The 16640-nt window shown below is 35.9% G+C and overlaps 1 long non-coding RNA gene across 1 annotated transcript; it reads left to right on the forward strand.

Annotated features, from left to right (window-relative positions):
* The first annotated feature begins 752 nt into the window (after positions 1-752).
* On the forward strand, positions 753-2319 carry LOC139895858 (uncharacterized). Its single transcript, XR_011776054.1, has 5 exons — positions 753-973; positions 1145-1388; positions 1498-1533; positions 1673-1793; positions 2152-2319. It is a non-coding gene; the product is annotated as an uncharacterized lncRNA (long non-coding RNA).
* Positions 2320-16640: the final 14321 nt, after the last annotated feature.

Below are 16640 nucleotides of genomic sequence, written 5' to 3' on the forward strand. Positions count from 1 at the left end.
AACTCTAAACCCTAATTTCTAAACCCTAAATTTCAACCCCTAATTTCTAGACGTTAGTTTCTAAACCTTAATTTTTTAACCCTAAACAAAAAACTCATAAGCAAAACATTCAATGCAGTTAATGTTATCATTTAATTCTTCGAGCGTTTTTCCGCCAAAAATAATAACATTCATCACGAAGTGTCTTTTTTAAATCCTCATATTTTCATGTGATGTTGATGCTAGGAAAAAAAAAATTCAAAAAAACGAAGAAAAAAAAATACTTCCCCCATTTCACCCAAAAAGTGTTTTCCTCTTGATTAAAACATTATATATATATATATATATATATATATATATATATATATATATATATATATATATATATATATATAACTACATATAAATCTATAAGATTTTGTCCAAATGTCATCCAACCCATGATTTAAGGGCCACTTAGGAGAGAGGTAACACTCACATAAAACCTATACATATACAAGATTTGTTCCTATTTTTTTTTACCTCACAAACTACCTATACATATAGATAGATACACCACATCATCATCCCATGTGGCCCAAGTTTTTAAAATCAGATTCAAATTTAAATTTTTAGTCCCCTTCCAAAGACTTACTTTTTATGACACACTATGTAATTAAAGAGCATCTTTTAGACCTAAAATTTGAAATTTGAAATGAACTGGTTCATAAATAATTCTTTCTCCGTAAATGATTCATAATTCTCTTTACAAAAAATATAGGCTGGAACCGTAACATCACCACCATCATCTCCAACACCGCTAACCATCGTCTCTCAATCTTTTGCAGAATCTAGATCGCATGTACCTTTTAATATTTCATTCATCAAATTTTTATTTTTATTTTTATTTTTTTTGTTTGGTACATAAGGTATGTATTTCTTCAAATCCTCAACATCCAAAAATCTCTCTCCAAGAACCGGTGAAATCGTCAATATCATCTGATTCAACATAAATGTAAGTTTCAATTTAGTTATAATTTTTGATTTTAAATCGAATCGTCACAGATACATAGATTTTTACTTTCGTTAATCACGCAATTTAGGTTATGGTTTTTTTATTTCCGGTTTAAACACATTTAATTTGATTTTCCACTTTATTTGGATCCTTGGTTTTCCTAATGTACAGAATAATTAAATTAAGAGTTCCAGAATAATTACTATTTCGCGTTCGTATCAATTGGTGGCATTCTAGGGTTTCTGAAAACCGCTTATGCAATCCAGGAAGAACCAAACAAAATTAGGGTTTCATATCTACTGTTGTTGTGGCGATTTTGGTGACCTCTGGCGGTTTTGTTCCCTGATTTCAAAGTAACAGAAGTTAGGGTTTCGCTAGCAGTGTTTTGCGATGTCCAATCTGACGTAACGATCAGGTATTGCTTATAAACCTTCACAAAAAATAGGGTTTTCAACAATTATCGCTATTATCTCACTGATTTCTCTCTTTTTGGGTTTGAATATATAATCTGCTGCGATTATAAGCTTACTCTTGGGATGTTGCAAGTTTAATCATACATGGTAGGTTTAAGCTCTTAGGTTTGAACAAGATAATATGGCATGTGAATTGAAATTTGTACCTTAATTGCTGTTGGAGTGTCGTGTTTTCATTTTATTGAACAACATGGGCTCAGCTATATCTGTATTGTTTTTATTGTAGTGATGGAAAGAAGTGGGAGACTTGGATTGCATTTACATAATCTGAAATTTGGTTAATGATTTGATGATCTGTTGTATTTCTAGGTATCATGCAAACATGATGCTAAGTTTCTATGCTCCAGGTGAGTTTGGTTATGTATGAAGGATTTTGCTACATTGATGTTTGTAACTGATGCCTAATAGTTGATTTAACTGGAAAATAAGATAATTATGAGGCGTTTATTTCTATGGTTATGCACCTAATAATGTGTTTATAAAATTATTCATATGAATGAATTTGGTATGTATTTTCTAACATCGTATTGATTTATTAACAACCTATTCAAAGATTCTATCTGCATTTTAGGAATGTTAGTGAAATAGCCAACCCATGGCTTTTGCAATGTATCTTAGTTTGTTTGCAACTTATAGCTTTTCAATTTCATATTTCAAGATCAATAATAAGTCTTATATTACGTCTATCATCTATATTTATTTCAGGTTGGTGTGGAGAAATACGCGATGTAATATTGAGCAGCAAATGTAGAATTGTCGCCTACTCTTGGTCGATTTCTCAACAGGTGATAATTTACAATTTTTCAGTTTCTTAAATCATTATGGACTTACCTTTTGTTACATTTATTATTTATATATTTTTTAGGCTTTTTAGGCTTTTTTTGATTTTGGGATTTGTTTATTTTGGGGCTTTTTGATTTTTGGGGTATTTTGTTAGAATATATTCTAGACTTTGAATGAAGATGAAGACATGACATGGAATCGTAAGTCACATGTATATCTTTTGTGTATATGATAGTTTCCATAAAGTAATGTATAATTTCCATAATGTAAATATATCTTTTGTGTTAATTGGATATACATGTTTACACAATGTGCAGGTGTTTGCCTAATTGATTTGGTCTCTTCTATGTTTTGATAAAACAATTATTTGATTTAAAGGTACATTTGGTAAATTATAGGTTCATTTGATGTAGTTTGATAGTTGTAAATACGTCATTTGGTCTACAAGTTTCACTTGCGCGGATTATTCACCAGCATATTGTTTTGACACTGCCTCAACGGCATGTAAAGAATCAACAAGTATCCCGACTTCAAGTTCATCGGTTACGAAGATGCACATCAGGTAACATATTTTGTGGTGCTCAATATCTCAATATCACGTAAATATATTATATTATATCCATGTTAATGCGAGGGTAAAGAAATCTTTCATGGGAGTACATGAGTGAAATAAAAAATAAAATGATCTTTCTCAAATAGTATGTTTAAAAACCAAGGTGGCTTAGTAAAAAATTGTTATGTATTAGATACTCTTCATTTCTGTAACGTTTGAGGACATCAAATGCTATCCAGTTTAGTATTTGGAACTTTTGATCAATAGTTGTGTACATGGTGATTGGGGTTATTATGATGTATATCTATTGCTATGTGGTATACTTTATTAGTCTAAAACATGCTTTATTAGTAAATTTTATGTCTGGCAAACGAAGAGAGTCCCAAACGAGTTTGGGTCATAACGGGTCATGGGTCAATCGGGTCTCACTTTTCAAACAGGTTGGATCGAATCTATTTTGTCAAGATATTATATGCATTTATCTTGATATGCTTTGTTAAACACGAACCAAACCTCTTGCCACCTAATCACGAACAAAGTGTACATCCATTTCAATTATGTTGATGTTGCAATATATATGGTCTACAATAAGGGTGCATTTGATCAGGGTCGTCCTGTCAATTTTATGGACAATGTTCGAAAAATAAAAGTGGACCCTTTTTATATATATGTAGCTATAATTTTTAAATTATTATCTATAAATTTATGGAATCAATGTCGGAGAATTGGAGCAAAATGAGGAGTATTGAATTACGAGTATTCGATATTGATTAGATGTACTATCTTTTCTAATTATTAGTTAATAAATGGACCTATATATATGTAAAATGAGCTTAGGTATGCAGTACTAAGATATAATTTTTGGGTTCTTATAGATATTGGACCATGTGTGACCGTACACCTTGCACGCCATAATATCCAGCCTTGCATTTAGTTAGTAGAATTTATCGTGTGTAAAAAGATTTATATATTAAATACCATGAAAATACTATATTTAGCTGGGGAATATTGAATATCTACAAAATTTAAAAGTTTAGCGGAAAGGATTGTTAAATCATTTGTATTAGTGGGGATTTAAAAATTCTATATTTCTCCCCCTTTACGTTTTATATGTTTAATAATATCGTTGTGCTTGCGAGTTGTGACTATTGGAAAAAGCCTACCTAGTGCAAATTTTTTTGGGCCTTAATGCTTAATGTAATGAAACCGTTGAATTATTTAAGTGCACTTTTAAACCAATATTTAAATCCTAAAGTGTAGTTGAGTCTTTAAACAAATTGAGCCCTCAAAAAAAAAAAAAAAAAAAAAAAAAAAAAAAAAAAAATTTGTTTATTCCAATCTCATACTCTGTATCTTGCAAGCCAACTGTGATCAACTCTTAATTCTCAAACTTCAGCTAACTATAATTTCTCATATCTTATAAGTTATATATATATATATATATATATATATATATATATATATATATATATATATATATATATATATATATATATATATATATATATAGGGGCAGGATCAATGGGGAAGTAACCAATCGGGGGGAAGCGGGGGGAAGCAAAAAAAAAAAAAATTTCGTTTTTTTTAAAATTTTTTTTTTCCGGCATCAAGATCACACGAAAATATGAACATTTAGAAGAGACACCTCGTGATGAATGTTATTATTTAGGCGGGAAAACGATCGACAAAAATAACATTCAATATAATATTGTTCGTGAAGAATATGAACGTTTTTTTTTTTTTTTTATGTTTTGTGAAGTAAAATTTAGCCCGATTTAGGGTTTAGGGTTTAGGGTTTAGGGTTTGGTGTTTTGGGTTTATTCCATAAACCCAAAACACCAAACCCTAAACCCTAAACCCTAAACTCTAAACCGTTCGCGTTAAAAACTCAATCTAAATCCTAAATCTAAACCCTAAATTTAAACCCTAAACCCTAAATTTCTAAACCCTAATATCTAAACCCTATAAACCCTAATATCTAAACCCTAATATCTAAACCCCAATAGCTAAAACCTCAAAATACGCTCGAAAACACGATAATTATTATATATTACTTCTTCGAGCGTTTTTCTGCCAAAATAAAAACATTTATCAAAAAGTGTCTCTACTAAATGTTCATATTTTCATCTCATCTATAATGTTCGTGAACAAAGTTTTTTCAAAAAACGAAAAAAAAAAAAAAGTTTTTGCTTCCCCCCGTTTCCCCCCGAATGGTTACTTCCCTCTTGATCCTACCAATATATATATATATATATATATATATATATATATATATATATATATATATATATATATATATATATATATATATATATATATATATATATATATATATATTGTAGCGACCCGACCAAATCATGTTTGACGGCGCCGTCTACTTAGGTCCCGTTACGTGGTCATAAGTCTTTAAGACAAAGTTTGACCAAAATATGTCGCCTTCATTTCAAAATAAAGATTGTTCCCAAAGTTTACAAGAATTGTTCAACCAATAGTTAAGTTACAACGTTATAATACGAATGAAATCTAGGCGACACGGTTTAAAGTAAAGTCAAAAGACGCTCCATGAAATGCACATATACTCGACATCCAATGCAAGTATCAAATAATGAGCGGAAGCATGTATCATGTATCGTTCAAGGACCTGAGAAAAACATAGAAATCTGTCAACGAAAACGTTGGTGAAATCATAGGTTTAAGTAAGTAAGTACAAGTGAACCACAAGATTTGCATCAATGAATTAATAGTAATACATTCCAAAAGTTTGTTTCACGAGCACCCAATTATCAAAGCTTAACATTCCTTCCATTGTATACCCCATCACTTAGTGCTAGAACAAACACTGATTCTCGAAAATATATTTCATCCGTAGACGGTAGCGAACCGTCAAAGATGAGGGTTGTCAACCCATATGGCCATATAACATAAGTTCTCGCTTACACCCGGCAAGTGTAACTAATGATAATCGAATTGAGGATTTTGTTCTAAACTCGTATGTAGAATGTTTGTTTTCCCGTTCTTGTGTTCACTTAGTTCAAAAGAATCGTTTATGTTTTCTCATCCCAAATATAAGTTCAAAAAGAGTAAAAGTGGGACTATGATCTCACCTTGAGTGCACGTACGAAAAGTACTTCACAAAATAACGTGTGCGAAGGATAGTGCTAGTCTTGACCTAAACAAATAGGTCGTATCAATAACGGTAAACACGATAGGTCAAGATGTTCAATTAGTCCTATGGCTCGTTACGACTCGATTATGTAGCATGTGAAATCAAATTGTCAAGTTTCATGCAAGGTACAAGTATATAAACAAGTTAGGAAGGTTGCATACTCATTTGGTTAAGTTTGACAAAAAGTCAAACTTTGGTCGGTCAAAGTCAACGAAAAAGTCAACACGTTCGGGTCGTGTCCCGAACTATTTTTCTGAGGTTTTTAATCATGTATGAGCATGTTAGGACAAGTTACATGTGAATCGGAGGTGCGTAGCATAGCAAACATTATTCGAAAATTGACCAAGTTGGACAGACCCAAACGGCGCGCCGCGCGGGTATATGGCGCGCCGCGCGGGTACCTGTGCAGAGAATTCTGGCAGTTTTTAAGTTTTATGCACGAACCTAACTTCAAACAATCACCATTTATGATCCGCAAACAATCAAGACAAGTATCTTATACCGTTGGGAAGGTAATTTGACGAGGAAAACAACTAAACACATTTCATCAATCAATCTACCTATTACAACAACCAAAACCGCATCTAATGCTTAACATTAACCGCATACAAGTTCATAAATGCAATTCAATGATTCGGGCAACCAATTTACATGAATGATATGCCGTTTCGAAGGTAATCAAGCATACAATCCAACTAAACACTTACCAATAATAATCCATGGCATTCAATGCATCAAAAGTCCATTTCAAGTTCATCAAACCCTAACCCAAATTCACCAAAATCACTAATCAAGTTCATGAAGTTTTCTAAGGCAACCTACACATCAAATTGAAGCTAGTGATACAAGGAACACAATTAGAACATGAACTTTTAACATCTAACAACATATGATCATCCAAAATTCAAGAACAACACACCAAAATTCAAGTTCATGCTAGTTACACTAAAACAACGAGATCGAGCATATAAATCATATATTCATGTTAGACTTGAGCCATAGACACTAATTAACACTTTTATAAGTTAAAAACATCAAGAACACAAAATCTAGTGATTTTAGAAAGTTACCCAAATGAGATGAAGTTGGTACCAAAATGAAGAGGATGAAGAGAGGATTACGAATATGTAATTTATTTTGTTGTAAGTCTCCTAGATCGAATTTAGATGATGATTGAATGAATTTTGAATTTGGGTGTGTGTGTTCTTGCTAGAGAGAAAGAGAGAGAGATGAAGATGATAATGAATGGGTGAAAGGGGGTTTGACCCTTTGACCTAGTCAAGGGTTTGATCCCTTGTCAAGTTTAGTCCCTCAACTTTCGTTCGGGTGCGGGAATTACCTAAACGAGATAATTTAAAACGCGTATCAACGGGAGATGTTATAAACGTATAACGGACTTTATATTAGTATAACGGAAAAGTAAATGGAAAAAGGCGGGATGTTACATTACCTACTCCTTAAAAGAAATTTCGTCCCGAAATTTAAGTAGGCGTAGTAGTCGTTGTTTCTTCCTCGAGATCTTGCGTTTCCGAATTCACGAATAGATGAGGATACTTCCTTTGCATTTGATCTTGTCTTTCCCAAGTAAACTCGGGTCCTCTTTTGGCATTCCAACGAACCTTGACAATCGGGATTCGGCTTTGTTTCAATGTCTTGACGGAGGTGTCCACAATTTCAACCGGTTCCTCCACAAAATGAAGTTTGTCATCAATAGTAAGTTCTTCGAGAGGGATGACGATATCGGGCTCGGCAAGACACTTTTTCAAGTTAGATACATGGAAGGTAGGATGAACGGAGTTCAATTGAGGCGGAAGATCTAAACGATAAGCAACGGTTCCAATACGCTCCAAGATTTCGAAAGGACCAATATACCGCGGATTTAGCTTCCCGCGTTTCCCAAAACGGATTACACCCTTCCAAGGTGCGACTTTTAACATTACTCGGTCACCGACTTGAAATTCAAGATCGTTGCGTCGTTTGTCGGTATAGCTCTTTTGACGACTTCGGGCCGTCCTAAGCCTATCTCGGATTTGAACGATTTTCTCGGTGGTTTCGTGAATGAGTTCGGGTCCGGTGATTTGCACGTCGCCTACCTCGGCCCAACAAAGAGGTGAACGACATTTGCGGCCATATAGCGCTTCAAAAGGTGCGGCTTTAATACTCGCGTGATAACTATTGTTGTAAGAGAACTCGGCGAGAGGTAAGTGCTTGTCCCAAGCTTTTCCGAAATCAACCACGCAAGCTCGTAACATGTCCTCTAAGGTTTGAATTGTACGTTCGCTTTGTCCATCGGTTTGAGGATGATATGCGGTGCTCATGTCTAAACGCGTTCCCAACGCTTCTTGCAATGTACGCCAAAATCTAGAAACGAAACGGCCATCTCGGTCGGAGATAATCGATAAAGGTACACCGTGTCGGGCTACGATCTCCTTAATGTAAAGTTGTGCAAGTTTCTCCATTTTGTCCGTTTCTTTCATGGCAAGGAAGTGTGCGGATTTGGTGAGACGGTCAACAATAACCCAAATGGTATCATAACCGCCCGTCGTTTTTGGTAGCTTGGTGATAAAATCCATCGTTATCCTTTCCCACTTCCATTGCGGGATCTCGGGTTGTCGAAGTAGTCCGGACGGTCTTTGGTGTTCGGCTTTGACTTTGGAACATGTCAAACACTTGGAAACATAAGTAGCTACGTCCCTTTTGATGTTCGGCCACCAATATAGCTGTTTAAGGTCGTGGTACATCTTATTGGCACCGGGGTGAATCGAGTATCGTGACTTATGGGCTTCATCTAAAATAAGGCTTCGTAGGTCCCCATAACTAGGCACCCAAATCCTTCCGGCGAAATATCGGAGTCCGGTTTCTTTAACTTCGAATCGAGAGGTGAGGACGTTCAAGTGTTCGAGAGAGATGTTTTCATCCTTGAGAGCCTCATCTTGGGCTACCCGAATTTGGCTATTAAGGTTTGTGTGGATGGTGATGTTTAAGGCTCGGACACGAAGAGGCACCACTCTTTCTTTTCGACTTAAGGCATCGGCTACTACATTTGCCTTCCCGGGATGGTAACGAAGCTCGCAATCGTAATCGTTTAAGGTTTCAATCCACATTCGTTGTCTCATGTTTAGTTGCTTTTGATCGAAAATGTGTTGGAGGCTTTTGTGGTCGGTAAAGATAGTACTCTTGGTTCCATAAAGATAGTGTCTCCACATTTTAAGTGCAAAGACAACGGCTCCGAGTTCGAGATCATGTGTCGTATAGTTTCGTTCATGAATTTTGAGTTGTCGAGAAGCATAAGCAATGACTTTCGTTCGTTGCATCAATACACACCCAAAACCATGTTTTGAGGCATCGCAATATACAACAAAGTCATCATTGCCTTCGGGAAGTGACAAGATAGGAGCGGTGGTTAGCTTCGTTTTCAAGATTTGGAATGCGGATTCATGTTCGGTCGCCCAAATAAATTTCTTTCCCTTGTGAGTCAATGCGGTTAGAGGACGTGCAACCAAAGAGAAATTTTCGATAAATCTACGATAGTACCCGGCGAGACCCAAAAATTGACGAATGTGAGTAGGAGTAGTAGGAGTCTCCCATTTGCTAATGGCTTCGATTTTCGTTGGATCGACTTTAATACCTTGGTCACTTACAACATGACCAAGAAATTGAACTTCCTTCAACCAAAATTCACACTTGGAGAATTTGGCATAAAGTCGTTCTTGTCTCAAGAGTTCAAGCACAAGTCGGAGATGTTGTTCGTGCTCTTCTTCATTTTTAGAATAGATCAATATATCATCGATGAACACAATAACGAATTTATCGAGATACGGTTTGCACACGCGGTTCATAAGATCCATGAACACCGCCGGTGCGTTAGTGAGACCAAATGGCATGACAAGGAATTCATAACTACCATAACGAGTTCGGAAAGCGGTTTTGGAGACATCTTCCCCCTTAACCCTCAATTGATGATAACCCGAGCGGAGATCGATTTTCGAATATACACAAGACCCTTGTAGTTGGTCAAAGAGGTCATCGATGCGAGGAAGAGGATATCGGTTCTTAACCGTCAATTTATTTAGTTCACGATAATCAATGCACATTCGTAGGGATCCGTCTTTCTTTTTAACAAACAAAATCGGAGCGCCCCAAGGTGAATGGCTAGGTTGGATAAAACCACGATCAAGTAGTTCTTGGATTTGACTTTGCAATTCTTGCATTTCAGATGGAGCGAGTCTATATGGTGCACGTGCTACGGGTGCGGCTCCCGGAATAAGATCGATTTGGAATTCAACCGGTCGATGAGGCGGAAGACCCGGCAATTCGTCGGGAAATACATCGGAATAGTCACTAACAATTGGCACATCATCGATGTGCTTCTCATCGGACTCGACTTTCTTAACGTGAGCAAGGATCGCAAAACAACCCTTACGGAGTAGTTTTCTAACTTTAATACACGAAACGAGGTTGAGTCCGGTGCAACTCTTATCGCCATAGACGATCAAAGGTTCACCATTCTCGATAGGAATTCGGATTGCGTTAAGATCACAAAGAATGTGAGATTTCGTTTTGACTAACCAATTCATACCGATTATTACATCAAAGCTTCCTAGTTCCATGGGTATCAAATCAATTTCAAATTCCTTACCCAAAATGTTTATCGTACACCCCCGGTAATATGTGTCGGCACTTAATAGTTTCCCGTTAGCCACTTCAATGGTATAAGTGGTATCTAATGGAAGAGGTGGAGTGTTAAAAGAATGAGTCAAAGTCTTGGATACAAAGCATTTATCGGCACCCGAATCGAATAAGCAAGAGACATAAGAATTGTTGAGAAGAAACGTACCCGTGACTAGTTCAGTGTCATCCCGGGCTTCCTCGGTGTTGATGTTGAAAGCTCGGCCGCGCGTATTGGGGTTATCTTTCTTCTTTGGGCATGCATTTCTATAATGACCCGTTTGGCCACATTCGTAACAAGTGCCCGTCTTTGGTGCATTGGGCCACTTTCGAGCGACGGGAGTGGCACTTTTACAATCGTTGGCCTTATGACCAACTCCTTGGCACCGGTGGCAAATTAACTTACTACATTCGCCAAAGTGATGTTTGTTGCATTTGTTGCAAAGAGGTAGGTTCCCGGCATAACCTTTCTTGCCGTCGGAGGTGTAAGGCTTCTTAGCAAAGTTGTTGTTGCTTGATTGGGAGGGTTCCCACTTTCTCTTGTTGCCGCCCGATTTATCCTCGGCCTTAGGTGCCGGAACTACGATTTCGTCAACTGTTTCAATTAGTTGGCGAGCCATGTTCATAGCGGCTTGATGAGTAGTGGGTTTGGATGACATCACCCCTTGTTTGATGCTTTTTGGAAGACCGAGCATGTAGAGCTCAATCCTTTGAGATTCGGGGTTAACAAGATTAGGACACATCAAGGATAGTTCGGCGAAGCGTTGATTATAAGCTTTAAGATCGTTTCCGACCGCTTTCAAAGCTCTTAGTTCTTCCTCAAGCTTTCGGGTTTCTTCGCGCGGAAAATATTCAACAATCATCTTTTCCTTTAGATCGGCCCAAGAGAGGGCATGAGCCTCATCGGTACCCACCGATTGAACATAGGTGTTCCACCATGTTAGAGCAATTCCGGAGAAAGTGTGAGTGGAGTATTTGACCTTGTCTTGATCCCGGCAACCGCTTATGCTAAAGACGGCCTCGGTTTGTTCAAACCAACGAGTAAGCACAACCGGTCCCCCGGTTCCATCATAAGTGTGGGGTTTGCACCCCATGAAAGCTTTGTAGGAGCACCCTTCGCTAGAGTTACCGGCTCCTTGGTTGTTGTTGTTGTTGTTGTGGTTGTTATTATTATTGTTGTTGGATGAGTGACCGGCCATGGCCGCATCTACGGCGGTGGCTATCATCCGTTCGAGAGCTTGTTCGGGAGTTTCATTGCGGCGTACACGACGAGGAGCCATTGTTCCTTCAAGACACAAGAATATCATTGATTAGTATTCTCAATAATACTAACCGTGATATAGAATAAAGATAAAGAGAAGTTTTTCCTCGACTCGCCTTAAATTCTTTATGCCATAATGTCGGAACGTTCATATGAGTCACCGTAATATAATCCCGGAAATTATATTACCCTGATTCATATGTGCATTCGACATTATTCTATAAAGTCAAGGTGGCGTGTCAATCAAATTAAACAACGTGAGATTAAGATGAACTAAGAGTAGATATGAGTAGAAGCGTTCGAGTATAAATGCACAAGTAGTCAAGTAATTCCTACTTCAAGTCTATATGCCGGTTGTAGTCTAGACTCATCAATGTACCCTATGACTCGGGGTTGACACTAATGAACTCTAAATCCCTACAACCAATGCTCTGATACCATCTGTAGCGACCCGACCAAATCATGTTTGACGGCGCCGTCTACTTAGGTCCCGTTACGTGGTCATAAGTCTTTAAGACAAAGTTTGACCAAAATATGTCGCCTTCATTTCAAAATAAAGATTGTTCCCAAAGTTTACAAGAATTGTTCAACCAATAGTTAAGTTACAACGTTATAATACGAATGAAATCTAGGCGACACGGTTTAAAGTAAAGTCAAAAGACGCTCCATGAAATGCACATATACTCGACATCCAATGCAAGTATCAAATAATGAGCGGAAGCATGTATCATGTATCGTTCAAGGACCTGAGAAAAACATAGAAATCTGTCAACGAAAACGTTGGTGAAATCATAGGTTTAAGTAAGTAAGTACAAGTGAACCACAAGATTTGCATCAATGAATTAATAGTAATACATTCCAAAAGTTTGTTTCACGAGCACCCAATTATCAAAGCTTAACATTCCTTCCATTGTATACCCCATCACTTAGTGCTAGAACAAACACTGATTCTCGAAAATATATTTCATCCGTAGACGGTAGCGAACCGTCAAAGATGAGGGTTGTCAACCCATATGGCCATATAACATAAGTTCTCGCTTACACCCGGCAAGTGTAACTAATGATAATCGAATTGAGGATTTTGTTCTAAACTCGTATGTAGAATGTTTGTTTTCCCGTTCTTGTGTTCACTTAGTTCAAAAGAATCGTTTATGTTTTCTCATCCCAAATATAAGTTCAAAAAGAGTAAAAGTGGGACTATGATCTCACCTTGAGTGCACGTACGAAAAGTACTTCACAAAATAACGTGTGCGAAGGATAGTGCTAGTCTTGACCTAAACAAATAGGTCGTATCAATAACGGTAAACACGATAGGTCAAGATGTTCAATTAGTCCTATGGCTCGTTACGACTCGATTATGTAGCATGTGAAATCAAATTGTCAAGTTTCATGCAAGGTACAAGTATATAAACAAGTTAGGAAGGTTGCATACTCATTTGGTTAAGTTTGACAAAAAGTCAAACTTTGGTCGGTCAAAGTCAACGAAAAAGTCAACACGTTCGGGTCGTGTCCCGAACTATTTTTCTGAGGTTTTTAATCATGTATGAGCATGTTAGGACAAGTTACATGTGAATCGGAGGTGCGTAGCATAGCAAACATTATTCGAAAATTGACCAAGTTGGACAGACCCAAACGGCGCGCCGCGCGGGTATATGGCGCGCCGCGCGGGTACCTGTGCAGAGAATTTTGGCAGTTTTTAAGTTTTATGCACGAACCTAACTTCAAACAATCACCATTTATGATCCGCAAACAATCAAGACAAGTATCTTATACCGTTGGGAAGGTAATTTGACGAGGAAAACAACTAAACACATTTCATCAATCAATCTACCTATTACAACAACCAAAACCGCATCTAATGCTTAACATTAACCGCATACAAGTTCATAAATGCAATTCAATGATTCGGGCAACCAATTTACATGAATGATATGCCGTTTCGAAGGTAATCAAGCATACAATCCAACTAAACACTTACCAATAATAATCCATGGCATTCAATGCATCAAAAGTCCATTTCAAGTTCATCAAACCCTAACCCAAATTCACCAAAATCACTAATCAAGTTCATGAAGTTTTCTAAGGCAACCTACACATCAAATTGAAGCTAGTGATACAAGGAACACAATTAGAACATGAACTTTTAACATCTAACAACATATGATCATCCAAAATTCAAGAACAACACACCAAAATTCAAGTTCATGCTAGTTACACTAAAACAACGAGATCGAGCATATAAATCATATATTCATGTTAGACTTGAGCCATAGACACTAATTAACACTTTTATAAGTTAAAAACATCAAGAACACAAAATCTAGTGATTTTAGAAAGTTACCCAAATGAGATGAAGTTGGTACCAAAATGAAGAGGATGAAGAGAGGATCACGAATATGTAATTTATTTTGTTGTAAGCCTCCTAGATCGAATTTAGATGATGATTGAATGAATTTTGAATTTGGGTGTGTGTGTTCTTGCTAGAGAGAAAGAGAGAGAGATGAAGATGATAATGAATGGGTGAAAGGGGGTTTGACCCTTTGACCTAGTCAAGGGTTTGATCCCTTGTCAAGTTTAGTCCCTCAACTTTCGTTCGGGTGCGGGAATTACCTAAACGAGATAATTTAAAACGCGTATCAACGGGAGATGTTATAAACGTATAACGGACTTTATATTAGTATAACGGAAAAGTAAATGGAAAAAGGCGGGATGTTACATATATATATATATATATATATATATATATATATATATATATATATATATATATATATATATATATATATATATATATATTGTTGATTACAATAAGGTCTATAATTAAAATCTTCCATCAGCGAATTTAGTAGTAAGATACTAGCAATCAAGGTAAAAAAAAGAAAAAAAGAATTAGAGTCCTAATTTTCATTTCTTCTCAAAATCTTTTGTTTTTTTATTGAACAGTAGTACGAGATCACCGAGGGAGACTTAACCACCCACGCATTCATCTCTGCCCCCTCCTCCACTGCCCTCACTACGCCATGTGTGGAAAGGCAACCTTGGGTAGAATTCAAGGGTAAAAGGGAAACCTTGTGTGCAATGCTGCTACACCCCATTAGAGTCAACTCCTAAACTCTCAGAGACATACTATTAACACATGAGTTACAACACAAGATTTTTCTCAAAATGCTTTGCATATATTGTTAGATATTGTGTATACTTGTTACTCCGTATTTATTTTATTTTTGATACTTTTGTATGGTTACTTCCAAATTTGCAATGAAACCATAATTGTGAATTTGTGATTGGCTTTTCACACCAAATGTATTATGTATACATATGTCGTTATTAATATTACTCCTCCCCTCCCATATTAATAGTTCAGTATTTTATTTTAGAATGTTCCAAATTAATAATCGACTTCCATAAATAGAAAAGAATAAGAGGCTTAAGTTCTATTATGCCCTTAATGTATGTGGATAAGATTAAAGAAGAAAGAATAGGTAATGGTAAAACTAAAAAGTAAAAAAAAAAAAAAAAAAAAAAAATACAGTACTTTTATGACATTTCCTTAAACTGTGTGTTTTTTATCCGTGTACTATTAATATGGGACGGAGGGAGTATTATTTATTACTCCCTCCGTCCCACTATAAATGTCTACATTTGACTTTCAAAGTCTTTTATTGTAAACTTTAACCGTAAATATCTTTTTTGTGTTATATAATATTTAATAAAATTTATATGAATGGATTGGGTTTTTAAACACGATTTTATTTATATAATTTTCATCTAATAATATATAACGCAAATAAAAATATTTACGGTCAAAGTTGACAAAGAAAGACTTTAAAAAGTCAAATGTGAACACTTATAGTGGGACGGAAGGAGTAGTATCATGTAATGTTGTTCTGCTCATTTTTAATCTTCAAAAAATATCTCCTAAATTGCAACTGCTAGTCATTTACATGTCACTCACTCAGTCTGTCTTGTGTAAACTTCTATTTGTGTTTGCCTGTTGTAACTGCAATTGTTGAAGGATGTTTTTTTTACAACGAAGCTTGTAAAATACAAATTACGAAATCGATTGGGTGACGGTTTTTTTGAACGATTGTCTAATTGGTGCCATAGAAATAGAAACACTTCTTAATACAACAGAACATCCATATTGAAACGCTTTTAAAAGATGTAAAATCATATAGAAAAAATGAACTAGCTAGGACACAACTTGTTTTTTTATGTAAGGAAAGCTATTGTTAATCTTGTAATTATTACTTTTAATAATATTATTATTCGTGCTACCAGTGTGTACAATTTCTAGATCTAACACCCGTTAAGGAAGTAAGGAACTAAACAATTTTTAAAGATGAAATAAAAAAATAAGTAAAGAGCTGGAAATTGTCCTCACTTTTTTAAAAAGTGCTGTCTTTAAGAATAAAAACAATTTTTCACACTTCCTTTTCTTTTTTTCTTACAAAGAATAAAAATGTGAAATCTGATTGACAAAAGAGCTTTCCTCAAAACCATCCGTTACAGTTTAGACTTCAAAAAGAAAATTAAAGGGAAATAAGCATCTATACCTTCACACGACTTTAATTTTGTTTTCCCTTTATTTTTATTTTTTGAAAGGCAAGAAATATTATTACTCACGAGAAGAAATTACAAAGGTTAGGGGCAACACGACCTCCCCCAAGTCTACACGAAATATGAGAAACTATACAAACGAAGTATTGGATGTGCGGAGATTGCACCTCCTATACAATATACACGAAAGAAGAAAACTTCTA

This window comes from Rutidosis leptorrhynchoides, chromosome 3 (genome assembly GCF_046630445.1).
Source record: "Rutidosis leptorrhynchoides isolate AG116_Rl617_1_P2 chromosome 3, CSIRO_AGI_Rlap_v1, whole genome shotgun sequence".
Taxonomy (NCBI): domain Eukaryota; kingdom Viridiplantae; phylum Streptophyta; class Magnoliopsida; order Asterales; family Asteraceae; genus Rutidosis; species Rutidosis leptorrhynchoides.